This window comes from Schistocerca piceifrons, chromosome 2, assembly GCF_021461385.2.
Source record: "Schistocerca piceifrons isolate TAMUIC-IGC-003096 chromosome 2, iqSchPice1.1, whole genome shotgun sequence".
Taxonomy (NCBI): domain Eukaryota; kingdom Metazoa; phylum Arthropoda; class Insecta; order Orthoptera; family Acrididae; genus Schistocerca; species Schistocerca piceifrons.
The window spans coordinates 254889641-254913622 of NC_060139.1; the positions used below are offsets into that span (position 1 = coordinate 254889641).

Sequence of the window (23982 nt, forward strand, 5' to 3'; positions counted from 1 at the left end):
GTCACGCGCTCTTTGTAATCCGCTCATATTATTGTAAGGCTGAAAATTAGGTGACTGTTGCTGTTGCACGCTAGGCATGTCAATTTGAGACTTATTACATGGAGAAATTTCTGATACTGGCTACTTCCTGATGTAAACTATTAACCTTGTTTGCTGCATGGACTGATACTCCTTAGATTCAGTAAATGGAATGGGAGCTGTGTTGTCTAATTTATTTTCAGTTCGGTTTTCAAGTGTTCCTAACCTTGCTGATAGCTCATCGCATCTTTCCCTGAGCGTAAGAATATGCGTTGAATTGTTTGAATCTAAAACGTCGACTTGCTTCTGTGGTTTGCATGTAGATTTGTTCATCATTTTCAAATCTGCTTTAATTATGTCAGGGTCCTGCATCAATTCTATTTGTTCAAGACGGGAGCTTAACGACTCAGTGTTATGTGTGCATTTTTCTGCAGTTTTCTGGACTCGTGTGTCAGTAGTTGTTTTCAAATCAATTGCATCTCTCTGTATTTGGTTCTGGGATTATATTACTGTGTTGACCTCGTCTGTAGCGGAATTTATACTAGCGTCAACATGGCTTGTAAGACTTGTGAGGAACTGCCATTGTACTTTCTGTTTTTGTGCTTCAACTGAGTATAAAAAACTTTTTTCTCCCCTGTGTGTTTACGCACAAAGTCTTTGTATCGATTCTCTGAGGTATCAGTGTAAATTTTAAGACGTGCATCTAACCAAGCGTTTTGTTAATCTAGCTTCCATGAACTGATTTGATGTCAACTGTAAGCTTCTTAGACGTTTCACTACATTGATATCTTAAAGCATTAATGTCATCTCTCAAAGGTTTGGTGACTGTCTGCGCATTGCCTGGCTATGGATTCAGTTTTACCGGAAAAACGTATTTTACTGGCCTTAATATCTGTATCTACCTGTTTGAAACGGTTATCAGTCGTTTCTGTGTTCGATTTAAGCTCGTCACGTATGCTGGAAAAGTGTTCATTGAACTGAGTGGTTATGTAATCTTGTTTTTTTCCGTATGCTGGTGAACTGTTCATCAGTTTTGTTATTCTGTTTAACCATTATTTGCATAAGATTTCGAAGCATCGTTTCCATATTCTTTTGAACTGATGCGTCTAGTGTCAGCTGTGTTGTACATTGTGAGGTGGAGACATCATCTACAGCCATGGACGTGTCATTTGTTGTATTAACTGCATAATTACCGCAAATGGAATCTGACAGATTTTTGAAAACAGGCTGAGTACTTTGCACTACTGTGCCCTCCGACACACTATTGGCATTCTGATTGACTGCTCAAGGATTGAGAAGTTCACTGGCCTGATTCGGTAAACGAGCCTGTTCTGCCACCTGCGTGTTAGCAACATCTACCTCAGCGTCGGTCCGCTATGCCTGAATCGACTGTCTGAGCAGACAGTTAACTAGGTGGAATAATACTGCCAGTGAACTGTACATTATTTTTGGAAACGGAACTCATATTTTCTGTAGTGCTTTGTAACTGTTGCACCGCAGAGTGGTTACTGTCATTCTCAGAATTGTTGCCAATAATCGGAGGATCGTCGGATGGTCAGATTACGCGCTCTAACCTTAAAACATTTGTGCAGCATCGCAAATCACATACAGAGTACAAACCAAAGACAAAAAGTATTCAACAATCAAATCAATGAAAAACAAGGCGGAGCATCAGAATGCCGATGAACTCTGGACAAATTTTGGTACGTTAGTAAATTGCGTTGCGCCAAAAAAATCTAACTGCTGTTATCGCTACAGAGTGATCCACTGGCAGAGCTATCGCTCAAGCGTCACGTTCTTTAAAAAATGTAAGTGTTCGGTTACCAATGAATATGAAATGCGTAGCATTTGTGTGATAAAAATTTACTGTGTGATGTGTTGTTGAGCAAATGGTGCGCTTAATCAGTTTTACTATAGTTCAAAAAGATTAAACAACTTAATCTGGAAAACGATATATGCAATGCCCATAATTAAATCAATCCCTCCGAAGTGTACCCAATTTCGTGAGCACCGAGTTCTGTGGCCCTGTAAGATAAAATGACAAAGTTCCCTGTGTAAATAGCTCTAGAGTCGCAAAGGGCGTAACCTTGGTATTCTGTTCTCTTCGCGGTAGGCATAGAAAACATTTAATCTTGGCACAAGGAAGTGCAATGCCGGCCGCAAAGTAGATTCAAACAAATAATACCAGTAGATTGGCTAATAAATGAATAACCTTGCAAATGTTCAGTGAAAATAGTGGATATTGGCGCAGCGCTCTGCAATGCTACCCGCGTTGAAACTGTTGCAAACTTAAATACATTTCTGATGCTTTCACATTAGTCTTCTTCTGATTCTCATTCAAGATTCAAGTACACACGAGACGGAAGAGGGTGAGGTACTGATAAGGGAATGTGCTAAAACCGAAAGCTACAGTTTTAAAATTCTATTCGAAATAAAGTTTCAACTTCACAAAATCTGATATGAGACATCTTAAATTAACTTCAAAATCAGTGAACCTCTCACTGTTCTATAGTTCTCACTTATTGTCGTAATAAAAACACTTAGAATGCTGCATGGGAAAAAGTCTGACATCGTTTGACAAAATAGATTCCAAAATTTAACTTCTCTGTATCAGAATTACAAAATACACCTGTTCCAGTTGCTTTCCCTTTGAGTTAGAGTATAAAGTGAGTATTCTTCTATAATTGCCATGGACAATGGTCAATATTTGTTAACGATCAGTATCACTTCAATTCTTGATAATCTTATAGTCTCACAAATTCATAATACACACATTACACTTCTATAGAAATAACTACGATCTAACATTCACTGGCTATGTGTGAGCACAAAAAATATCATTCATCACTTCATTTTATAAAAACGGTGTCGTGCTGCATCCATAGATCAGCAAGTAAAGCCTTTTTTTTTTTTGCATTGCGCGCCTCGCCATGGGCGCACGAAAAGATGCTCGCAAACAGGGAAAGTGCGACACGGAAAGCGAGTGGAGAGGGTGTAAACCCTGAGAAAAATGTGCTCGTCCGGTGTGGTCTAGTGGCTGCCGGCACGGTAGCTCAGCGTGTTCGGTCAGAGGGCTGCGTGCTCTCTGTAATAAAAAAACTGAGTCTAAGAATCAACGATCAACTTAAACGGATGTCTTGTGACGTTCGCCCAGACCAAACGCACCGAACAATATCGAAAAAAAATGAAAAAAAAGTGGCTAGGATACCTGGCTTTCACCCAGGAGACCCGGGTTCGTTTCCCGGTACCGGAATGGAATTTTTTCGGAACAAGTCACGACAAGTTTTGAACGTGCGAAATGCTGTTTCACGTCCTCCTCGCATTATAGCTACTGGTTCGTAAACGTCAGCTGAAAACAGTCGAGAGAAACGGGCACGCAACGAAATTACTACGAGCAGCGGAATAAAGGGAGAAGAGACGCTGGTCCACTGTTGGACTGCTACCATAGAAATGTTACATGGCAATACGCAGAGCAATTCCCGCGAAGCAATGGGAGACTGTCTGCACCGAGGCCCGTTAGCTCAGTTGGTTAGAGCGTCGTGCTAATAACGCGAAGGTCGTGGGTTCGATCCCCCCACGTGCCACTACGATTATACTATTTCAAAAAGGCAACGCCGATTTCCCCGGGGAAGTATGGTGACAAAGAAGTCGTCACATTATGTGGAGCTGATAGGAGACCCGAACGCGACTTGTCGGGACACGCTAAAACATTTCACTGGTCACAGCACGCTGAACACAGTTTCTCGCAAGTTCCGTTTCAGCCGCGCTCGCGAGTGGCCGCTGTTAACTGTTGCGCTGCACTTCAGTGTTTACATCGCTGTACTTGGGCTTCGCCGAGTGCTGTCCGTCCGTTAATCTCCCTGTTCGTTCCTGTTCCTTGTGATCTGATCGCTCTTTCTGGTCTTGCTGCTGCTACTTGGAATTTCGGTTGTTTAACCGAAATTGCTTCGTTGGATTAACCATAGCTACAAACCTCAGGAAGAATACTCTGGTATCTGCTTTTGACAAGGAATCCCGTCCTGTTCAGCCGACATCCCTGGAAATAGATGACTGGATTACACAGGTAATTGGTCTAAATTCTGAAACCGTTCATACCTGGCAACTGGATCAGGATAAATACTGTGTTTTTGTCAAGATAATCAGTGCTTCGACTGTTGATAAAGTGTTAACGAAAGTGGGGCTATGAAGTAGATTTTGTGCATAGAAATGGTTATAAAAGTAAGGTTTCCATCTATAGAGCAGACATTCATTACAAAACCGTTCGTGTCTTGAAACTTCCCATTGAAATTGAAAATGATAAGATTAAGGAAGCTCTTTCAAACTACGGAGACGTTAAATCAATTGCAAATGAAAGATAGTCGCCTCGCTTTAAACTGCAGTGTTTTAACGGGGTCCGCTGTGTAGAGATGGACGTTAAGACGAATATTCCGTCTCACATAACTCAAAAATGGCTCTGAGCACTATGGGACTAAACATCTTAGGTCATAAGCCCCCTAGAACTTAGAACTACTTAAACCTAACTAACCTAAGGACATCACATACACCCATGCCCGAGACAGGATTCGAACCTGCGACCGTAGCAGTCCCGCGGTTCCGGACTGCAGCGCCAGAACCGCACGGCCACCGCGGCCGGCCTCACATAACTGTTTGTGGGTATAAGGCACAAATTGTTTATACAGGTCAGGAAGCTACATGTCATATATGTAACGAAACCGGCCACTTCAGACAGGAATGTCCGCGGCGAACTGTTGTTCTTAAAAGTAATTCGATACAGCGTCAGAAGCTTACCTTAAATGATCTGATACCAAAGAATAGCCCGGAACAACTGGTGGAGGATGTTAGCGCAGCGGGCCAAGCTGATGTGTCCCTTCACTATAACAGTCAATTTCTCCCGTTAGCAACAAAAGGAAACCCTGTTGCCACTACTCGTGAAACTGAAACGCAACCGAAAAAACGACCTCTGGAGATAACTGATAGTTGTTCAGAGGACGAGCTGTCTTGTCCCACTCCTTCACCTCGCAAGCAAAAACAGTGCGATGAGGAGGCAGAGGAACCTGAAGGCAAAATACGAATGGAAACTAATGAACATAAAGATAATACACATACGGTACCAGAAAATGAAGGGGGTGTAAGCAGCATTAATTTGCAAGAAACAACAGGTGCAGTAGCCGATTGTAAAGATCAGAATCTATCTGATAATAAACAAATTCAGGGAGAGGTTGCAAAACTGCAGTCTCCATTTGTTTCCCTCGATCGGAAAGTGAGTGAAATTAATAAAGAACGAGGAAGTGGTGGCCAAACTGAAATCACAGTCAACACCTCAGGGCAGGCGCCGGCAACCGAAATTGCGAAAGCGCCTGCTGCTGCTCCAGATAAGCCGCGAAGTAAAATACCGACACAACCAAATGAGAATGTAGCTCGTAACCAAGGGAAGGGAAAATCCGGTAGGGGCGACCCAAGCCCAAAGAACGTTCAGTCCGAAATGGTCGTACACGAATCACTGGAGGAAAAATCAGAAAGTTTACCAGGAAATCATTCTGCTTGCGTTACAAGAGAAAACATCAGAAGTAGAAAAAAACGGGTCAGTAACTAATAAACTGATGAAAGTGTTATTCCATGTTCAGCCTTCCGAGAAAACTGTTACAGCTTAACTGAACCCTGAACCACAGGAAACTAAATTAGTTCATCAAAACAACTACATAGTGAAAACACAATGACGCAATCTTATTCTGTCACCACTATAAACATAAATAAAATCACGACCGGTTTGAAATTATCGGCCCTTAAGGAATTTTTGTACGAATCCGCGACTGATATTGCCCTGTTACAAGAAGTTCTAATTTCGGATTTGGTAATTCCCGGCTTTGTCAGTTACATAAATGTGTCTCCCGAAACAAGTGTTGGAACAGCTATTTTGGTGAGGGAAGGGATTACAGTAAGCGAGGTGGAACGACTGGAATCCGAAAGGGGAATAGGACTAAATGTCTATGATGTGACTATCATCAACTTGTACGCCCCTTCAGGAAGTTCTCATCGAGCTGACAGGGCACGTTTCTTCAAAGATGACCTGATATACTTGTTAAGGAAATCGCCAAGACAGTTATTACTTGGAGGTGATTTTAATTGTGTTTTAAATCGAAAAGATCAGTTACCTAATTTTAATTTCTCAAGTGAACTAAAACAACTAGTTAGTGGTTTAGAATTAAAGGATATATGGAAAATCAGATACCCCTAGACTGTTGAGTTCACTTATGTCACGGCAACATCACGTAGCAGGATCGATAGACTATGTATTTCTAAAAATCTTGAAACTTCCGTGACAAAAGTAGAAACCATTCCTACGTACTTTTCAGACCATTCAAGTGTCTTAGCTTGCATAAATCTAACAAGACAGCCGGTTTCTCCGATTCAAGAATCAGTGGAATTTGAACACTTCCTTGTTAGTAAATCATGATTTAGAAGATCTGATTAAAGAAACATGGGCAATATGCCTGCGAGCCCGTAGTGGGTATGCCACTGCTATTGACTGGTGGGTTAAAATGGCAAAGCCAAAGTTGAGGAAAGTTCTTATTCAATACAGTGCCCAGAGCGCAAGGGAAATGAAATGCACTATAGAGTATTACTATTCCGTTTTGAGAGATCTATATGATTAAGTCTCAGCAGGTTCCTCACTTCGGATAGCAGACATCAAAAAGGTCAAAGCCAAGTTACTTAATATCAAGAGAAGTCAAATGGAAGGGTTGAAAATAAAATCGAAGGCAAATTCGGTGTCAGAAGATGAAACTACTTCCCTATATCATTTAGTGAAGCATACGAAAAACGGGAGAAGGACTTTTATCGATGAAATTCGAACAAAACACGGTACGATTCTCAGAACCCAGCAGGATATCATGGACGAGATTTATCGCCATTATTGCGAGCTATATTCTGTACATCAAAGTAGTGATGCTTCCTTGGAAGAATTCCTTGACATCCTAGCCCCACAGCTGACAGAAGATGACAACGAAAATTTTCTCTAGGTTGTCAGTGAAGAAGACTTGTATGAGACTCTGTGCGCCTCACCACCAAAAAAATCCCCAGGACCGGATGGTCTGCCAGCAGAGTTTTACATCCGTTACTGGCCAATAGTAGGTGCGAAAATCACGGACATTGTAAATGAGGTTATTCAGGGTAAAATGATTCCGGCTGAGTTTAAGGAGAGTAAAATTGTTCTGGTGCCAAAAAATAATGGAAACAAAGATTTAAATAATTTTCGTCCAATTTCACTGCTGAATTCTGATTATAAAGTAATAGCTAGAATAATAAACAAGAGAATTTCATGCCTTACAGATAAAATTATTAGTCAACATCAGAACTGTGCGCAAGGCAGAACCATTTTTCAAAATCTAGCGGAATTCAGGGATATCATTGCAATAACTTCTGTAACAAACATTAAGTGTGCTTTATTGTTTTTAGATTTTTATAAAGCGTTCGATGTAGTAAATCATGAATATCTTCTACAGACATTGAAGAAAATAGGTTTCAACGATAGCGTCATACAGTTGATTAAGAACATAGCAACTGGAATAAATGCTAAAATAGCGGTGAATTGTCAACAATCCAGGCCGATGCAAATACAAGGAGGTGTTCCTCAAGGAAATAAAACAGTTATAAGAGCCTATGCTGACAATATGGGGGTCATTATAAGGAACAATGACAAGGTAACCACGCTAGCAACAGTGATTGATTGGTACTGTAGAGCATCTGGAGCCAATGCAAACGAAAAAAAAAGATGTTAAATCTCAGAGGTTTTGATAATATCAACGTCGAGTGGGGAAAATCAGTCCGACAACATAAAACACTTGGGTTCACCCTGACAGCATGCCCTATGAAAATGACGGCTTTAAATTGGAGCCCGCATCTCGTGGTCGTGCGGTAGCGTTCTCGCTTCCCACGCCCGGGTTCGATTCCCGGCGGGGTCAGGGATTTTCTCTGCCTCGTGATGGCTGGGTGTTGTGTGATGTCCTTAGGTTAGTTAGGTTTAAGTAGTTCTAAGTTCTAGGGGACTGATGACCACAGCTGTTAAGTCCCATAGTGCTCAGAGCCATTTTTTTTTTTTTTTTAAATTGGAAAGTTGCGGCAGATAAAGTGCAAGGAGCCATTGTAGAGAATTTAACTCGATATATGAACCAAGTTCAAAGAACACAGTATATCAACTCATGCATCCTTGCTAAGGCTTATTATACTGCCCAGCTGTTTCCAATACCGAGAATGATAGCGAGGAGAATAATGTTTAAAATCACCAACTTTTTGTGGAGAGGTGAAGTGTTCAGAGTACCTGCTGAAGTAGCCACTTTAGATCCTAAAAATGGTGGACTAGGATTAACTGATATAACGGATAAAGCCTCTGCTCTTTTTATCAAAAGGCAAGTTAAGTTAATAAGATACTCGCGAGAAAGCATAACCAGCCAACTAAGAGATCATTATACCTCCAAGCATGCTTCCCCCATTGACGTGCAGAATATCAACAGTCGCTTACAGCACGTGAGAATTTTCTATGTTGAGTTTAGTTATGTCAGTGTCGAACTCAGGCAGTCCCGACACTTAACATCGAGAGCCATAATGCGGGAACGAAAGAAAAGCGAAGGAAGGAACAAATAGAACGACAGTTTCCAAACATTGAGTGGGCTGGGATTTGGAAAAACGTTAGTTCTAGTGTGCTCACGTCTAATATAAAAACGTCATGGTACAAGGCAGTTAACAACATAGTTTGCACCAATGAAAGACTGCACGCAATCGGACTCTGTGAAACAAATTTATGTCAACAATTCCATCTAGTTGACACAGTAATCCATAGATATACTTGCAGTGGTCACATGAATAGTTGGAAGTGGATCCGGGAGCAAATAGCTCTGATTATAAGAACATCCCCTGAGTATATATCGCTGTCATTGATACACAGGCCTGAAGCACGCTATTTCCCAGAAGCAAAAAATAACGCTGTGTACTGGTTGCTGGGAAATTTTGTTAACTACGTCCTTAACAAATTAGGATCCGATAGCATCATAAAGTTCAAGGTACACATGCTGTGTGAGTTCCACAAAATTAGAAGCTATTCGAATCACAAGAAAAAGTTCGGTAATATGTTAAAAATTGTATTTGAATGAATGGGCATTGGTTAATATAAAAAAGAAGACTGTGTTGACAATGATGTATTGTAGTTACCTTAAGGATGCTATTTACGATTTTACAGCATATTTATGATGTGTGCTTTTTCTACTTCAGAGAGTAGTGTTTGAAATTTATAAGCTAATGTACAGAACTTATGTGACATTGAGGTCGTGGGTTCGATCCCCCCACGGGCCACTACGATTTTACTATTTCAAAAAGGAACGCCGATTTCCCCGGGGAAGTATGGTGACAAAGAAATCGTCACATTGTGTGGGAGCTGATAGGGGACCCGAACGCGACTTGTCGGGACGCGCTAAAACATTTCACTGGTCACAGCACGCTGAACACACAGTTACTCGTCCGATCACCACAACTGCGTGACGTTGGGCGTTGTCAGTGCTTGGGCGGGTGACCGCATGCGAACATAGGGCTCTGTCGACAGTTTCAATTCGTATTTCTCTTTCCTCTTCGGTTTCGGAGCTGCAGCGCTATTCGGTCAAGGGTACTGGCGCCACGTTTTGCCTCTCGGTATGCCAAGTCGCGCCGTGCGGCCACAGTGAAATGAAGGAGCGTGTTGTAAAATTTTCAACAAAGAAAAAAAAAGAAATGTACTAGTAATAAAACTGAATTTGTCTGACAGAACATGTAAAATCAGACAATGCACGATAACAGGCAGCAGGTATTTACTTGAGGCATAAGTAATGTTGTACCCGCCTCGCCATACGTCTCTCAGTCGTTTCGCGTGCTTGTCCTTTTGGTATAGGCCGATTGGCGAGCGTCAGCTCCCGAGTCAAAGTCGAGACAAGTCGAGACTCAAGAGGAATCGACACAGATGGGGAAAGAAACATTAATTTAAGGTCGCTAGTGGTGTCCGTAGTGTACGGGTGGATCTGAAACAACATATTCCTTCCTACTTTGTAATCGGTGGAGTTTGTGCACAGGTCTCATATATCGGGCAACCGCCGACATGTGCCGTATGTCATTCCACGGAACATTTGAGGGGTGACTGCCCTCGACGGCGGCCTGTTCAGTTACCGCGTGAAGATGTTGTGGGTGGTGGCGATAAGTTTGTGCCCCTTATGAGTGAGATTAGAGCAGGAACCTCCTTTACCGGTCCGACCGACCGGCCGACCGACGGCCGTTGCTTCCGTCGAAGACACGTCCATCGTGGAACATGGTAACACGACTGTCGGGCAGGAGGAAATGGAGGTTGTCCAGGACCCGCCTACCCCGACCGATCGGGTTGATGACGAAAGGGCCGTACGCCCTGTTAATACTGATGCCGTTCAATCGGAGTCGGTGGAGGCAATAGACGCTTCTTTACCCCCGCCGTCCCTCCCGGTGCCAACTTCTGCCGATACTGTAACGCCTTCAGTGGAAAGTAAAAAGCAACGTCGCCAGCGGGGCAAGGGATAACAGGTCAAGGATCAGAACCCGGCCGCCCTCGCGTATCCGCCAGCCACGGAGAGTGGCAGTGAAAGTGAGGCAGTCACAGGATTCCTCCCGTAGTAGCAGCCCCGCCAGGACAGAGAAGATTCGACCACACACTGAACGATAAGATTCGAGCACACACTGAACGATTGAAACCATTTCTCAGTGCTGGAAAGGAACAGGACGTTGCCGCTGCGAAGCGTAAATTAGAACAGGCCAGTGAGCAGTTACCACAGCGGCCGCGCAAACATTCTGTGCCGTCACAGCCGGCCGTCACATCGCGCGGCGGCTAGGCGGAAGCCACGAAGACGTCGGACGACGCACGACCACACCCGCCGCCTGACAGTCAAAGCCCGTGGTGGCAGCAGCAGGAGGACGAGGGGGGCCAGTAGAAATACGCGCAGACCCACATCGTTGTAATGAGTCCACCTACATTGCAATTGACCTGGAAACTACTGTGTCTTGTTCTGCGTCCAGTGTATTGTCGTGCCATGTTTTTGTAGAATTGCTACTAACCACTACAGTGTTTTAAAACCTATTGAAATTTCCAGTTTATGCCAGCTGCTGTTCATTTAAGTATAAGTCCGGCGTTTTATCACTTCGTTGGTGTTTTTTATATTGCTCTACATTGTCCATCTGATTAAAATGTCAACGCACCCACAATCGACGAGTGTGTTTTCTGTTTTGGCATTAAACGTTGCCGGTATCTCAGCGGTGCACAAGGTAGCAGCTTTTAAAGACTTATTTCATGGAAATTTTAGTATTGCCCTTCTTCAAGAAGTATCTAGTGACGTTTTTAGCAATATCTCAGGCTATGATGTTGTTTACGATCTGAATAGTGATAATAATTGTGGCACAGCGATTTTATATAAGTCGTCTTTTGAACCTACGGACACCCAACTTCTCCCCAATGGTCACGTCTTAGCGTGTGTCATTGAGGGAGTCCAATTTGTCAACGTCTATGTGCCCTCGGGGACTGATCAAAAACGCACAAGAGCTCGCTTTTTACCACGGACATATGCCCCTTTTTGGCTACGGCTCGTCCCATCATATTCGGTGGTGATTTTAATTGCGTTGTTGCCTCTGCGGACCAATATCCCACCCGGAATAAATGTGCAGAACTGAATACCCTTTTAAATGCAGCGGACTTGCGTGATTCGTGGCATCACTACCATCCCACTATGACGCAGTATACGCACTTTTCTATTGGAGGGGCCAGTAGAATTGATAGGATCTACGTTTCACGGGAGCTAACAGACGCTTTACGCGCAGTCGAAGTTCTGCCTGTCGCCATGAGTTATCATTGTGGCTACGTGTGTGCTTTGCGGTTGCAGTGCTGTCGCACGAAATCCCTTCCGGCATTTTGGAAATTAAACACCGGCAATCTGGGTGCCGAAGGGTTCCGTGCGGAGATGCGTGTAGCATGGCAGCAGTGTTTAGCAAAGTTCCACACTTACGGGTCCGGCATCGAGTGGTGGGTGGCGCATGCCAAACCGATTTTGCGGAAGGCGGCGCAATTATATAGTCGAGAAGCGAGTTACTGGCACAGGCGTACGTTGGCATTTTATCAGCAGTGCTTACAGGATGCTATCCATGCACCTGTTGGCCCCGACGCAAACATTAGACTCCGTCTGAGCAAAATTAAAGCCCAGATTCTGCGGCTGCACCGGGGAAGGTCGAGAGGTCTTTGATTCAGAGCCGTCCCCTGTGCCACATCGATGACGAGGTGCCGTCGCTCTATCATCTTGCCCGGGAGAAGAAACAGAATCGCAAAAAGTATATTGATGCGTTGGAAACTGAAGCGGGGATTGTCTTATCGCAGCGGCACGAAATTGTACGCCATATCGCCGACTATTATACTTCGCTTTTTCACGACACTGCCGCGGACGGCGAGGCCACGCGACTTTTATTACAAGATGTAACCTCCCCCTCACTTATCGAGCTTAATGACAGTGAAAAATTAAACCGCGTGTACCTAATGGAAATTTGGGAAAAGCAATCATCACCGAAGTTAATCTGTCGGTAAAGAGGGAGGAAAGGGTTACATCTAAATGAAAGGAAAAACGCCAATGAAACTGGTGGAAATTAATTTTGAAAAGTATTAAAAGAAAGTAAATGTGCGGCTGTTACGTTAACAATTAACTAGCGGTAATTAGATATTTGAGATTTGGGGGAAATTACGGTTGCTAGTCCTAGGGACAATTACTACAGTAACTGAAAAAAGAAAGGTTATTACACATATAATTAGCACTAGAAGCGTGGCAACTGAAGGTTGACACGTGTAGTGTGAAAACTGAAAGTTTGTGTGAAGTAATAAATTTCGCTACACTCTAACTAAATTTAGCAAAAGAATTAATAAAACCGGAAAATCGAAAGATAATTTAGTGACTGAAGTTAATAGTGAGCTTTCTTTCTGAAGCACATCGAAATTCAGTAAAATACGGTTAGTCTTGGACTATCTCAACAATCATTTCAAAAGCCACTTGAATCTACGCAATTTAGAAATGAGAGATTTAACTTTGAACTTGAATTAAATGATTCTGAACAATTAACAATAGTAAAATTTAGTATGTACCAAGCTGAGCTGCAGTCACAGGTAACTAAAATACGGTAACAAAACTCGCACTCTTAATTTGTGCTTGTGCAATCTAAATATTGTAGCCAGCTATGAATACCTTAACTGAACTTTGAAATTAAAGTAGTGAAATCGAATGATGCTGGCGTTTGAATTTCAACGACACTCGGGCTCATTTCGGAAAAGGAAGGGACCCTGCTTGGCAATGCAATTGGGACAATGAGCAACAAAGGTTCATGCTAAGTTGCTGTAATTTTATGATGCAACAATTTTAAAAGTTTGAAAAGCTGAGGTCTGCCATACAGTTCTAAAACATTACGTGCTTCCAGTCTTCCTTGTTGGCTGATTGAAGGTTTGAAGCCGTCGATCGAGGAGGTGGCAGTCACTCATTGTCGGCCGTCGCTGTTGCAGAAGCTGGATGTTGGCGCGCCTTCTTCTCGACACGGTCACCAGGCGAAACGGGCTCTTGATGTGCGCCAGCTAATGCTTCCCGTCCGCGACACCGTGTCAGAAACTATCATAGCACGTCGAGCGCAATTACATGCTGTCCAACCCCGAAAGCGCGGCAACTCGCGGGAGCGTCACACAACACACCTGCTCCACTGCACTACTCCCGCCAGACTCCCTCTGCTCTGCCCGCGCTCCACGCGGCAGAGTTAACACTACCAAAGATCCTAAACACTTTGGTTCTCCACACGACCTATCGATATATTCGTTCGATAGCATAGTTTTCCCTAGGCCAGACCCAGCGTATAAATACAAATAATATTCACAAAACAAACAAACATAAATGGATATATATATATATATATATATATATATATATACAAACAGTAAAACAATTACAATATATAAAGAGACAGAAATGTCATATCTTGAGGTAACAAAACAAGGAAAAAATTATAGTACAATAGATGGAAATAGGAGGATATGCATTTCCGGCGTTACAAAGACTTAGTCGACTGCATGTCCGAACATGATCGTGAAGAACTGGTTGCAGAGATGTCGAACCAAGAAGTATTACAGATATTGAAAGCCAGTACAACGGGCAAGTCGCCTGGACCCGACGGTCTTCCTCCAGAATTTTATATTTCTTTCTGGGATATTGTAGGGGACAAGGTTACGGTAGTGGTGAACGAAGTGCTTCGCGGAATTGTCATCCCGAGTCTGTTTCTCGAAGGGCACATTGTTCTTATTCCCAAAAAACGGGGTCCGTGTCGTGTCACCGATCTGAGGCCAATCACGCTGCTGAATGCTGATTACAAGCTGGCGGCCAGATGTGTTGCAGCGAAGATGCAGGCAGTCATGGACAATGTCATCTGTACATATCAATCCTGCGGCGTTAGGAGGCGGCCCATTTTCAATGCGGCATCTACCTATCATGACGTCATCGCGTACTCCGCCGTCCACCGACTTTCAGCAGCTGTCCTTTCTGTGGACTTTGCCAATGCGTTTGACAGGATGAGCCACGATTGTTTGATGCAGGTTATGGAAAGGATAGGCTTTGGCTTCCGCTTCATTCGCGTGATTCGCCATTTCCTATCAGGGGCCAGTTTGGTGGTGACAATTAATGGATGGCGAACGCCATCTATAGTTCTTAGTAGATCGGTGCGACAGGGCTGTCCCTTATCTATGTACCTTTTTGTCATTGCTTTGGACCCACTGTTGCGTGCGCTAGACCGCACGATAGGCGGCGTGGATATTCATCGTGCCTCAGTGAAGTGTCTCGCTTACGCTGATGACGTAGGTGTTGTTATCGGCGACGACACCGATTTTCATCAAATCCGGCCCTTACTGGGGTGGTATGAATGTGCGTCGGGTGCCCTGATTAATCCAAGGAAGACTGTACTGATTCCTTTAGGAAATTGCAAAGTGGATCCCGATCAGACTTGGTTTCGAGTAGCCCGTACTCATACAATCTTGGGCCTTGATGTTACCGCCAATCCTCAGCAGATGCGGGCGCGCACCTGGCGCCGGCTGCTCAATCATGTCAAAGGCCTTTGTAAGACTTACGCCAGCCGACGCCTCACCCTCCTCCAGAAGGTCGACCTAATTAACAACGCCGTGTATTCCAAGGCCTGGTACGTGGCACAGCTCCTGGACGTTCCACGCCCACTCGCCCGATCATTTTCGCAGGCCGCTTACTGGCTCCTGTGGCGCCACGAAATCTTCAAGGTTCGGGCGGCAACATGCGTCCTCGACACCACCTTCGGGGGACTCGGCCTCGTCGATTTTTCCCGGAAATGTTCGGCGCTGCTGGTGCACCGCATGGCCGCCCTGCAAGTTGACAGCCCGGATGGAACGGCGGCGGCCTTGCTCGTCGCTTACCGGCCGCCCTCCGAGAGCGCACCGGTGTCCGTGGTGGGCATCCCGTATCAACTCGGCTACGTCAGAGCTTACTACCTGCAGCGGAGCTACGTACTGGAAACGGCGCTGGACAGGAACCGAAATGTTCGCCGACTGTTTGCGGCAATGGGGGGGGGGGGGGGGCACCCCCTCACAAGTTCTTCGGTTCCCCGCGACCGACTGGCGGCAAGTGTAGCTTAATGTTCATCATTACGTGTTGCCCTCCGGCGTTCGGTCCCAGTGGTATAAACTGGTCAACAATACGGTGGCCACAAACCAACGTCTCTCGGACAGCCGCCTGCTGCTGTCTGCCAACTGTGGTGCTTGCGGCGTTCCAGACACACGGGAGCATCGCTTTCAATGTCGCCTTGCGTCGGCCATCTGGGAACTGTGTAGGGTCATGGTGGCTCTGATCAACAGGACGACACCCTCACACGTGACTGTCAATGATGTTATTGCGCCAGGGTTTAAACCGTTCCCTCACGCGAAGCACAATACAATGGCATGGCTCCTAGGCCACACGATATTTGCTATTCTGGACTGCCAAGTTAAATGTGGGGTGCACATTCCCATGTACAGCGGCTGAAGCATTACAAAGAACTTTTTGCCAATTTTCTACGTGCGGTGTTACAACATGGTTACGCGAAGACATTCAATCATTGAAACACGGAAAACTCTATTGAAGACTGAAGAGGCTATCTCTTATTGTTCATTTTTCAATCATTTTTGTTTGAATTTGACCCGATGGTTTTGATGCGTCTCTGAAGATATTATGCGCTAGAGAAAAAAAAATATATTTTATTTCTTTTATTTGACTTAAAGCAGTGATGCATTTCGTTTCTCACATGGAAGTGACAATATTATTTTACTTTCCTTTTACTACCTTCTTCTTATGGACTTCGAAGTGAGTTTTTAGTTTGTCTTCACTATGCGCATCTTGTTCTCAAAGAATGGACATGGCCTTTATTGTGTTTTTTTTTTTTAAAGAAGAACTCTCCTAAGACTTTTAGTTACTAGTCGCTTATGGCTTCTTTTAGGATGGATATTTTATTTTGACATTTTCATCGATTGAATAGGTACAGTGTCTTTTAATGTGCATTCCTTGGATTGACAGAAGATTTGATTATGTGGAAGAATTTTCTTTTATTTATTGATTATCATACCATGTTCAACGAGAGAAGCCGTCAGCGACGAGCATATACCACAACAGATATGATAGCGTTGAAGCTCGCCGATGTAGGCATATTTTGGTGAGAGCAAGAAAAAAAAAATTGGTAGAATGCTCGCCTGCCACGCGGGCGGCCCGGGTTCGATTCCCGGCCGATGCATCATTTTGCTTTTCCCGCGATAATGCTGCCGTGTGGCTTGCGCGCTTGAGATGCACGATCCGCAAGAATATATAGCTGGATTCCCTTGAGAAGAACCGAGAACGCAGCACTCGCCGGTCCCCACTAGGACGCTCGCATGATGTTCTGCAGACTAGCGTCGGCTTGGCCTCACAAGTTGCTGTGTCCAGGTGCCTCCGAGGCACTGAGCTTTAACGACAAGGAGTGCTGCCTATCGTTGCAACAGCTGCAGCAACACCGCAATCAACTGGGCCGGCAGTGCGCGTGTAGCAACAGAACACGTTATCCAGGAAGTACAGTGTCTCTACGTCTAATATTGGGTACGGTATTTACCCAGTTTCCAGGACCAGTGGTGCACCCGTGCCTCGGTAGCGCAGTAGGCAGCGCGTAAGTCTCATAATCTTAAGGTCGTGAGTTCGATCCTCACCCGGGGCATTTGATTTTCTGTGACTGATGGTGGTGCTGTTGCTAGGGCGCCAACGTAGTTCTTGTTTGTTATCCACAACGTTTCAACGCTTCAGCGGGAAAATGTTTACTTCCTGTTATTGCTACTTACAGCTTCCCTTTTCCTCTTCTCCCAGCAGAGCATGAAGCCAAAAGCATTGCTCTGCGGCGTTTGAGGTGCGCGCCTTGCCAGTCAGTCTGTGCAAAGATGCTCGCAAAGAGAGAAGGGCGCCGACGCGGCACTCGACACGAAATGCGACAAGCGACCGTACGAACGGTCGAACGAAACGGCCACATCCGGTGTGGTCTAGTGGCTAGGATACCTGGCTTTCACCCAGGAGGCCCGGGTTCGATTCCCGGTACCGGAACGGAATTTTTTCCACACGAGTCGTGACAAGTTTGAGCTGTCCGAGCGGCCGTTTCCCGTCCTGCTCGCAATATAGCTACTGTTTCGTGACCGTCAGCAGAATATAGACTAGGGAAGCAGACGCACGACGACCATAGAAATGGTGTACGGCTTCATGCCACCTGTTTCCAGCGTAGGGCTGAGCAACTGCATCTGCCGGGGCCCGTTAGCTCAGTTGGTTAGAGCGTCGTGCTAATAACGCGAAGGTCGTGGGTTCGATCCCCCCACGGGCCACTACTCTTTTACTACTACGAAAAGGCAGCGCCGATTTCAGCTGGCGAGTGTGATGACCAAAAGATCATCATCCCACGTGGAAGTTGACAGAGGATCCGAACCCGACTCGTCGGGAAGCGCTACATCATTCACTCGGCAATGGCCATAATATCTTGAATACACTGGTTCTCAACCGATAAAGAGAAAATGAAAGAAAATGTCCGATTGCTGATGCGCAACCACTTTGGCCCCTGTCAGTACTTGGGCGGGTGAGCGCATGGGAACACAGGGTACTATTGGCAGTTTTACTTCCTATTTTTGTTTCTCCTTAGTTTTCGGAGCTACAGCCCGATTCGGTCAGGGAGACGCCACCGTGAAATGAAGGGGGCGTGCTGTGTGTCCATCGCCTAGCCTCACCTCTCTTTACCTCTCTCAGTCGTTTCTCGTGCTTGTCGTTTTGATATAGGCCGATTTGAGAGCGTCAGCTCTCGCGTCAGCCGAGCAAAGTCGAGACACACTAAGGGCTGGTATGCAGCGAGTAGGAGGCCGGAAAAACAATAATTTAAGAGCGCGTGGCAAAAGTACTCATACGCGAAATTAAAAGCCTGCTGCGGTGGCCGGGAATCGAACCCGGATCAACTGCTTGGAAGGCAACTATGCTGACCATTACACCACCACCGCACAAGCGAGCGCCCCGCCTCCGCGCTGTGTCGGCTTCCCGCCTGTCGGCAGCGGCCGAAGGTGATCGTACCTGGCAGGCGCATTTCGAGGTAGGCTAGGGGAGCACATCCAGACGCATTCGGACAGCGTATCCGCGCACATCGCGCGGAGCAGCGGAGCGGTTGCGGCGTTGTTTACATCGCGGGGCGGCGCTCAGCGAGTGTTTCGAGGTCCACGTGTTCAAGTTTCTTCAACGTGAGTACCATGTCGACAGTTACTAGGGCAAACACTGCGCAGTTTGTGTTCGATAGAAATGCTTTGCGGCCCACCGCTTTTGAAATCCACGAATTTATATTCGAAGATTTGAAAATCCCGGAAGATCTAGTGGACACTTTTCAGTTGGATTTCGCGCAATATTCGCTATTTTTGAAGTTCTTTTCCGGCGACATCTGTGAAAAATTTGTTGAAAAATTTGGCGGAGTGCGTAAATTTAGCCATGTCGATGGCACAGTCAGTGATGTGCAGATTGTGCCCTCGGGTTATGGTGTTAGAACGGTTCGGGTATTTAATGTGCCCCCTGAATGCGGCAATGATTTGATTGCACGTGCTCTCACTCAGTACGGCGTTGTGTTGTCGGTAGTTAACGAAAAGTGGTCTAGTGCGTACCGGTACCAGGTTAATAGTGGAGTACGTAGTGTCCGCATTGACTTGAAGAAACACATTCCATCCTACGTAATGATTGCGGGCTGTAGGGCTCAAGTGACTTATATCGGCCAGCCGCCCACATGCTCAATTTGTCATTCCACTGAGCATTTACGTGTTGATTGTCCGCGTAGACGACCCGTGCAGCTCCCACGTAGTGATGCTGCGGCTACTGGTGGCCACTTTGTGCCACTACTGAGTGAAATAGTAGCGGGCACTGTATCACAACCCCGCCCTGCCGACCCCATTCGTGCTGAGGATGTACCAAGTGAGGTGAATGTTACTGCAGACGCGCCACAGGATCGAATGGAGGACGCTCCCATTTTGTCTTCGGCTGTGGTAGAATCGGATTCAGTTGCTAAGGAGGTCCCAGATGTTTCGGATCATACACCGGTTGCTATTTCGGAAGAGATGGACACCTCCTTACCACCGCCTCCGCCGCCTGAAGAGGTTCCCCTGGCACCGAGGAAAGGGCGTACAAAGAAAAATAAAAATAAGGGTACTAGGAGTCAGCAGTCAGATGATTTACCGCGCACCCCCGTATCAGAGAGTGGCAGTGAGAGTGAAGTTCAGACATCGTGCCCCCCTGCCTCTGACAGCTCTGCGCGCCAGGAGCGTATAAGGGAACAAACAGCACATCTCAAGGTGTTCTTAAATACGGCACGCGAACAGGGTGCGCATGCTGCGAAGCGCAAAAGCGAGCAAAGTAGCGAGCAGCTGCCGCAGCGCACGCGCAGGCATTCGGCGACGTCGGCCGCCGGTACAGCAACAACACAGGCGGACGAGGCCACGTACACAGACACCGCTGGTGGTCGCGCCCAACCGACCGACCGACCAACGGAGACGCCCTGGTGGAAGCAGGAGGAGGACGACCCTGGATCCCATTAGCGGCTTTCGGCGGACCTGCTGTAATTCGTGCCCCGTTTACCTGCGACGTTATGTTACGCTGTTCCTGTACGCTGACAGTAATTTTCTGCACAGTATTGTCCACGAGTTACGTAATGGGTTGCAGTGCTTCTTGACAGTTTTATTGGTGTGCTTAAGACGCTGCATCTGCGTCTTCCGTTTCTCATTTTTCTTGCTAATGCTTGAGTGTCTGTGTTTTAAATGGCCGCTGCTCGTCAACATCTAAAGATCTTCTCAGTTTTATCACTCAATGTAAATCGCATCATAGCTGCGCATAAAATAGCAAGTTTTATAGACTTTTTAACTTTGGGAGGCTATGACGTTGCATTGCTCCAAGAAGTTACTGTTAAGCGCTTCAATAACGTCCCTGGTTATGATGTCATCTATAACATTAACGTTGAAGGTACTTGTGGCACCGCTGTTCTTTATAAAACTGTATTGCAACCAACTAACGTTCAATTTTTACCGAATGGCCGCTTACTTACGTGTACGATCCAGGATGTCACATTTATTAATATATACGCGCCGAGTGGCACTGATCATAAACGTGCACGTTCTGTTTTTTTTAATCAAGATGTGGTTCCGTTTTTTGCGTCGACCCGCAATGTCGTAGTTGGCGGCGATTTTAACTGTGTTACTGCCGCAGCCGATCAATTTCCCACGGCTACCATGTGCCCGGAACTTTCCCAACTAATTGTGACAAATGACTTGATCGATGTTTGGCGTCATTTTCATCCTACCACGACGCAATACACACATTTTTATGCGAACGGTGCCAGCAGAATTGATCGCATTTATGTGTCGCGGCCGCTTCAAACCTATCTTCATAGGGTTGCGGTACATCCCGTCGCTTTTAGCGATCACTGCGGGGTTGTGTGTGACGTGCAATTACTGGCACATAGGCAGGCACCACCTTCCCGTGTTTGGAAACTCAATACCCGTCATCTCTCTGACGCCGGTTTACGTTGCGAGATTCAGAACGTGTGGCAGTTTTGTTCTGAAAAACGGGGAAGCTATGCCTCGGTCTTACAATGGTGGGTCGACCTAGCCAAACCGCAGTTGCGCAGTGTTGCGATGCGGTATGCAAGGGAGGCGTCATTTTGGGAGAGGCGCACCATTGCCTTTTATCAGCAGTGCCTCCAGGATGCGCTTGATGCGCCCGTGGCGCCAGATCAAAACTTACGCGCACGTTTGAATAGAATTAAAAGCAAGATACTCCAGCATCACCTCCACAAGGCACAAGGTGTTCTGATCAGGAGCCGACCGCAGTGTGAGACCATTGACGAAGTGCCAACGCTTTACCACTTGGCACGCGAGAAACGGTTGGCGCGGAGGAAAGACATTACCACCCTCATCACGGACACTGGTGCTCGTCTCACGGCGAAGCATGAGATCGTTCCCCACGTCACCGACCACTTTAAGAGATTGTTCGGACGGACAGCTGCCGATGATGTCGCACGTTCCTTTCTGTTAGATGAATTGGATACTGTCATCTCCGAATCTGACCGTCAGTCACTGGATGAGATGTTGTCACGGGACGATGTGAAAGACGTGTTGCGTTCGTGTCGTCGAGGGAAGTCTCCAGGTCCAGATGGCCTTCCCATCGAATTTTACCTGGCTTATTGGGATATTTTCGGTGAGACATTGACGATCATGATCAATGAAATTGTTCGTGGTGCTGCTGTCCCTTCGAAGTTCGTTGCAGGGCGTATTATATTAATTCCGAAGACACCGACAGCATGCCGTGTTGAGGCATTACGCCCTATCACACTTTTAAATGCAGACTATAAACTGGCGGCACGATGCCTCGCAACGAAACTCAGTGTGGTCATGGACAAGATAATCAGTCCCTTTCAGTCGTGTGGTGTGCAACGCCGTAGCATTTTTCACGCTGCGGCTTCATACCGAGACGTGGTCGCGTACGCAGCCATTAATGACCTGTCCGCTGGCATTCTCTCCATCGACTTTGCCAATGCATTCGACCGTATCGGGCACGATTATCTTCTGTCCGTCATGACAAAACTGGGGTTCGGCGGCCACTTTCTCGATGCTATCCGGAATCTTTTATCGTCGGCGACGTCCGTAATTGTCATCAATGGTTGGCAGTCGCCGCCCATTCCTATTACAAGATCCGTCAGACAGGGCTGTCCTTTATCAATGCTCCTATTTGTCATTGCGCTCGACCCGTTTTTGCGCGCAGTCGGTCGAATCATTGAAGGTGTCCAGGTCTGTCACGTCTCTCTCAAATGTGCTGCCTATGCTGACGACGTGGGACTTTTCCTGGGGCGGGCGCATGACTTGGACAGAGTTCGCGATGTTCTGACATTGTACGAACGTGCCTCTGGCGCCGTTCTGAATACGCGGAAAACTGTATTGGTACCACTGGGTCGTCGGGGACTGTCTGCTGAACGGGACTGGTTCCGTGTTGTGCGCACCCACAAAATTTTAGGACTCGACATTGTAGCGTGCCCACAAAAAATGCAAGTTTTAAACTGGAGGCGCATTCTTGGCACTGTGAAGACCCTATGTCGCAGCCACTCAGGTCGCCGACTCAACTTACATCAACGTGTGGCCGTCATTAACACATTCATTTTATCGAACGCGTGGTACATCGCCCAACTGCTTAGTGTTCCGAAGCCGATCGGGAGGGCGATTTCGCAGGCAGTCTACTGGCTCCTGTGGCGGCATGAAATTTTTAAAGTCAAGGCTTCGACCTGTGTCATCGACAGGCAGCTGGGCGGCCTCGGTTTCACCGACGTTCCACGCAAATGCGGCGCGCTGCTCGTCCACCGGACAGCCACCCTGCAGTCCGACAATCCGGCAGGAAGCACCGCGGCACTCCTGGAGCTCTACCGCCCACGCTCTGAAGCGGCGCCCGTCTCTCTCGCGGCCATCCCGTATAAGATGTCCTACATACGGGAGTACTTTTTAACGAGGAGCTACGCTCTGTCAACGGCTACCGACAGACACAGGACCGCCCGCGGACTCTACGTTGCCCTGACTGGACAACCTCCGCGTCATAAACTGGTGTTCCGGAACCCTACAGTGGAATGGGTGAACGTGTGGGCAAACATCAACAACCCGGTGTTGCCGTCGGACGTGAGTGCGCTCTGGTTTAAGATCGTCAACAACACCCTAGCGACGAACCAGCGGCTTGCCGACATTCATCTCCTTCCCTCTGCCAACTGTGGTAGATGTGGTGCTGTGGACACACGGGAACATCGTTTTGAGTGTGCATCGGTGTCGACGGTATGGCGGCTGTGTCAACGAATGGTCGCCCACATTAATAGAACGCCTCCTCACCTTGTGACTGTTCGTCGTGTGATAGTGCCTAACTTCAAAGCTTTCCCGCGGACGAAAAATAACGCCACTGTCTGGATCTTAGGGCATACGATTTATGCCCTTATCGATATGGCCGTCACTGATACTGTGATTTACCTGGATTATTTGTGGGCCCAGTATATGACACTGAAGGATTGCGTTCAATTTCGCGAACTGTTTGCGAATTTTTTGAAGGCGGCCTTGGATTACGGCTATGAAATGGAACTGCGGCAAACACCTTGAACTGAGATTTACTGAGCTGACGCGTTCTATTTTTAATTTCTTTTTCCTTCTTTTATTTGTTTTATTTGCGTTATGGTTGGTGACTTGTGCCACACCCACACTACGGGTCGTTCTGGTTTTATCTCCAAGGGAGGAATGTCCTTTTACTTTTGAGGAATTTTATTTTGTTCACAAGACTTCATGGGTATTTTAGAAGATACAGCCTGTTTGTGTGGAACATT

The 23982-nt window shown here is 46.3% G+C and overlaps 5 non-coding genes across 5 annotated transcripts; 4 read left to right on the forward strand and 1 right to left on the reverse strand.

The window, feature by feature from the left end:
* The first annotated feature begins 3528 nt into the window (after nucleotides 1-3528).
* Nucleotides 3529-3602, forward strand: Trnai-aau. Its single transcript has one exon. It is a non-coding gene; the product is annotated as a tRNA-Ile (tRNA).
* A 13626-nt stretch (nucleotides 3603-17228) lies between these two features.
* On the forward strand, nucleotides 17229-17301 carry Trnam-cau. Its single transcript has one exon. It is a non-coding gene; the product is annotated as a tRNA-Met (tRNA).
* Nucleotides 17302-17606: 305 nt separating this feature from the next.
* Trnae-uuc lies at nucleotides 17607-17678 on the forward strand. Its single transcript has one exon. It is a non-coding gene; the product is annotated as a tRNA-Glu (tRNA).
* A 198-nt stretch (nucleotides 17679-17876) lies between these two features.
* Nucleotides 17877-17950, forward strand: Trnai-aau. Its single transcript has one exon. It is a non-coding gene; the product is annotated as a tRNA-Ile (tRNA).
* Nucleotides 17951-18538: 588 nt separating this feature from the next.
* On the reverse strand, nucleotides 18539-18610 carry Trnag-ucc. The gene has a single exon. It is a non-coding gene; the product is annotated as a tRNA-Gly (tRNA).
* Nucleotides 18611-23982: the final 5372 nt, after the last annotated feature.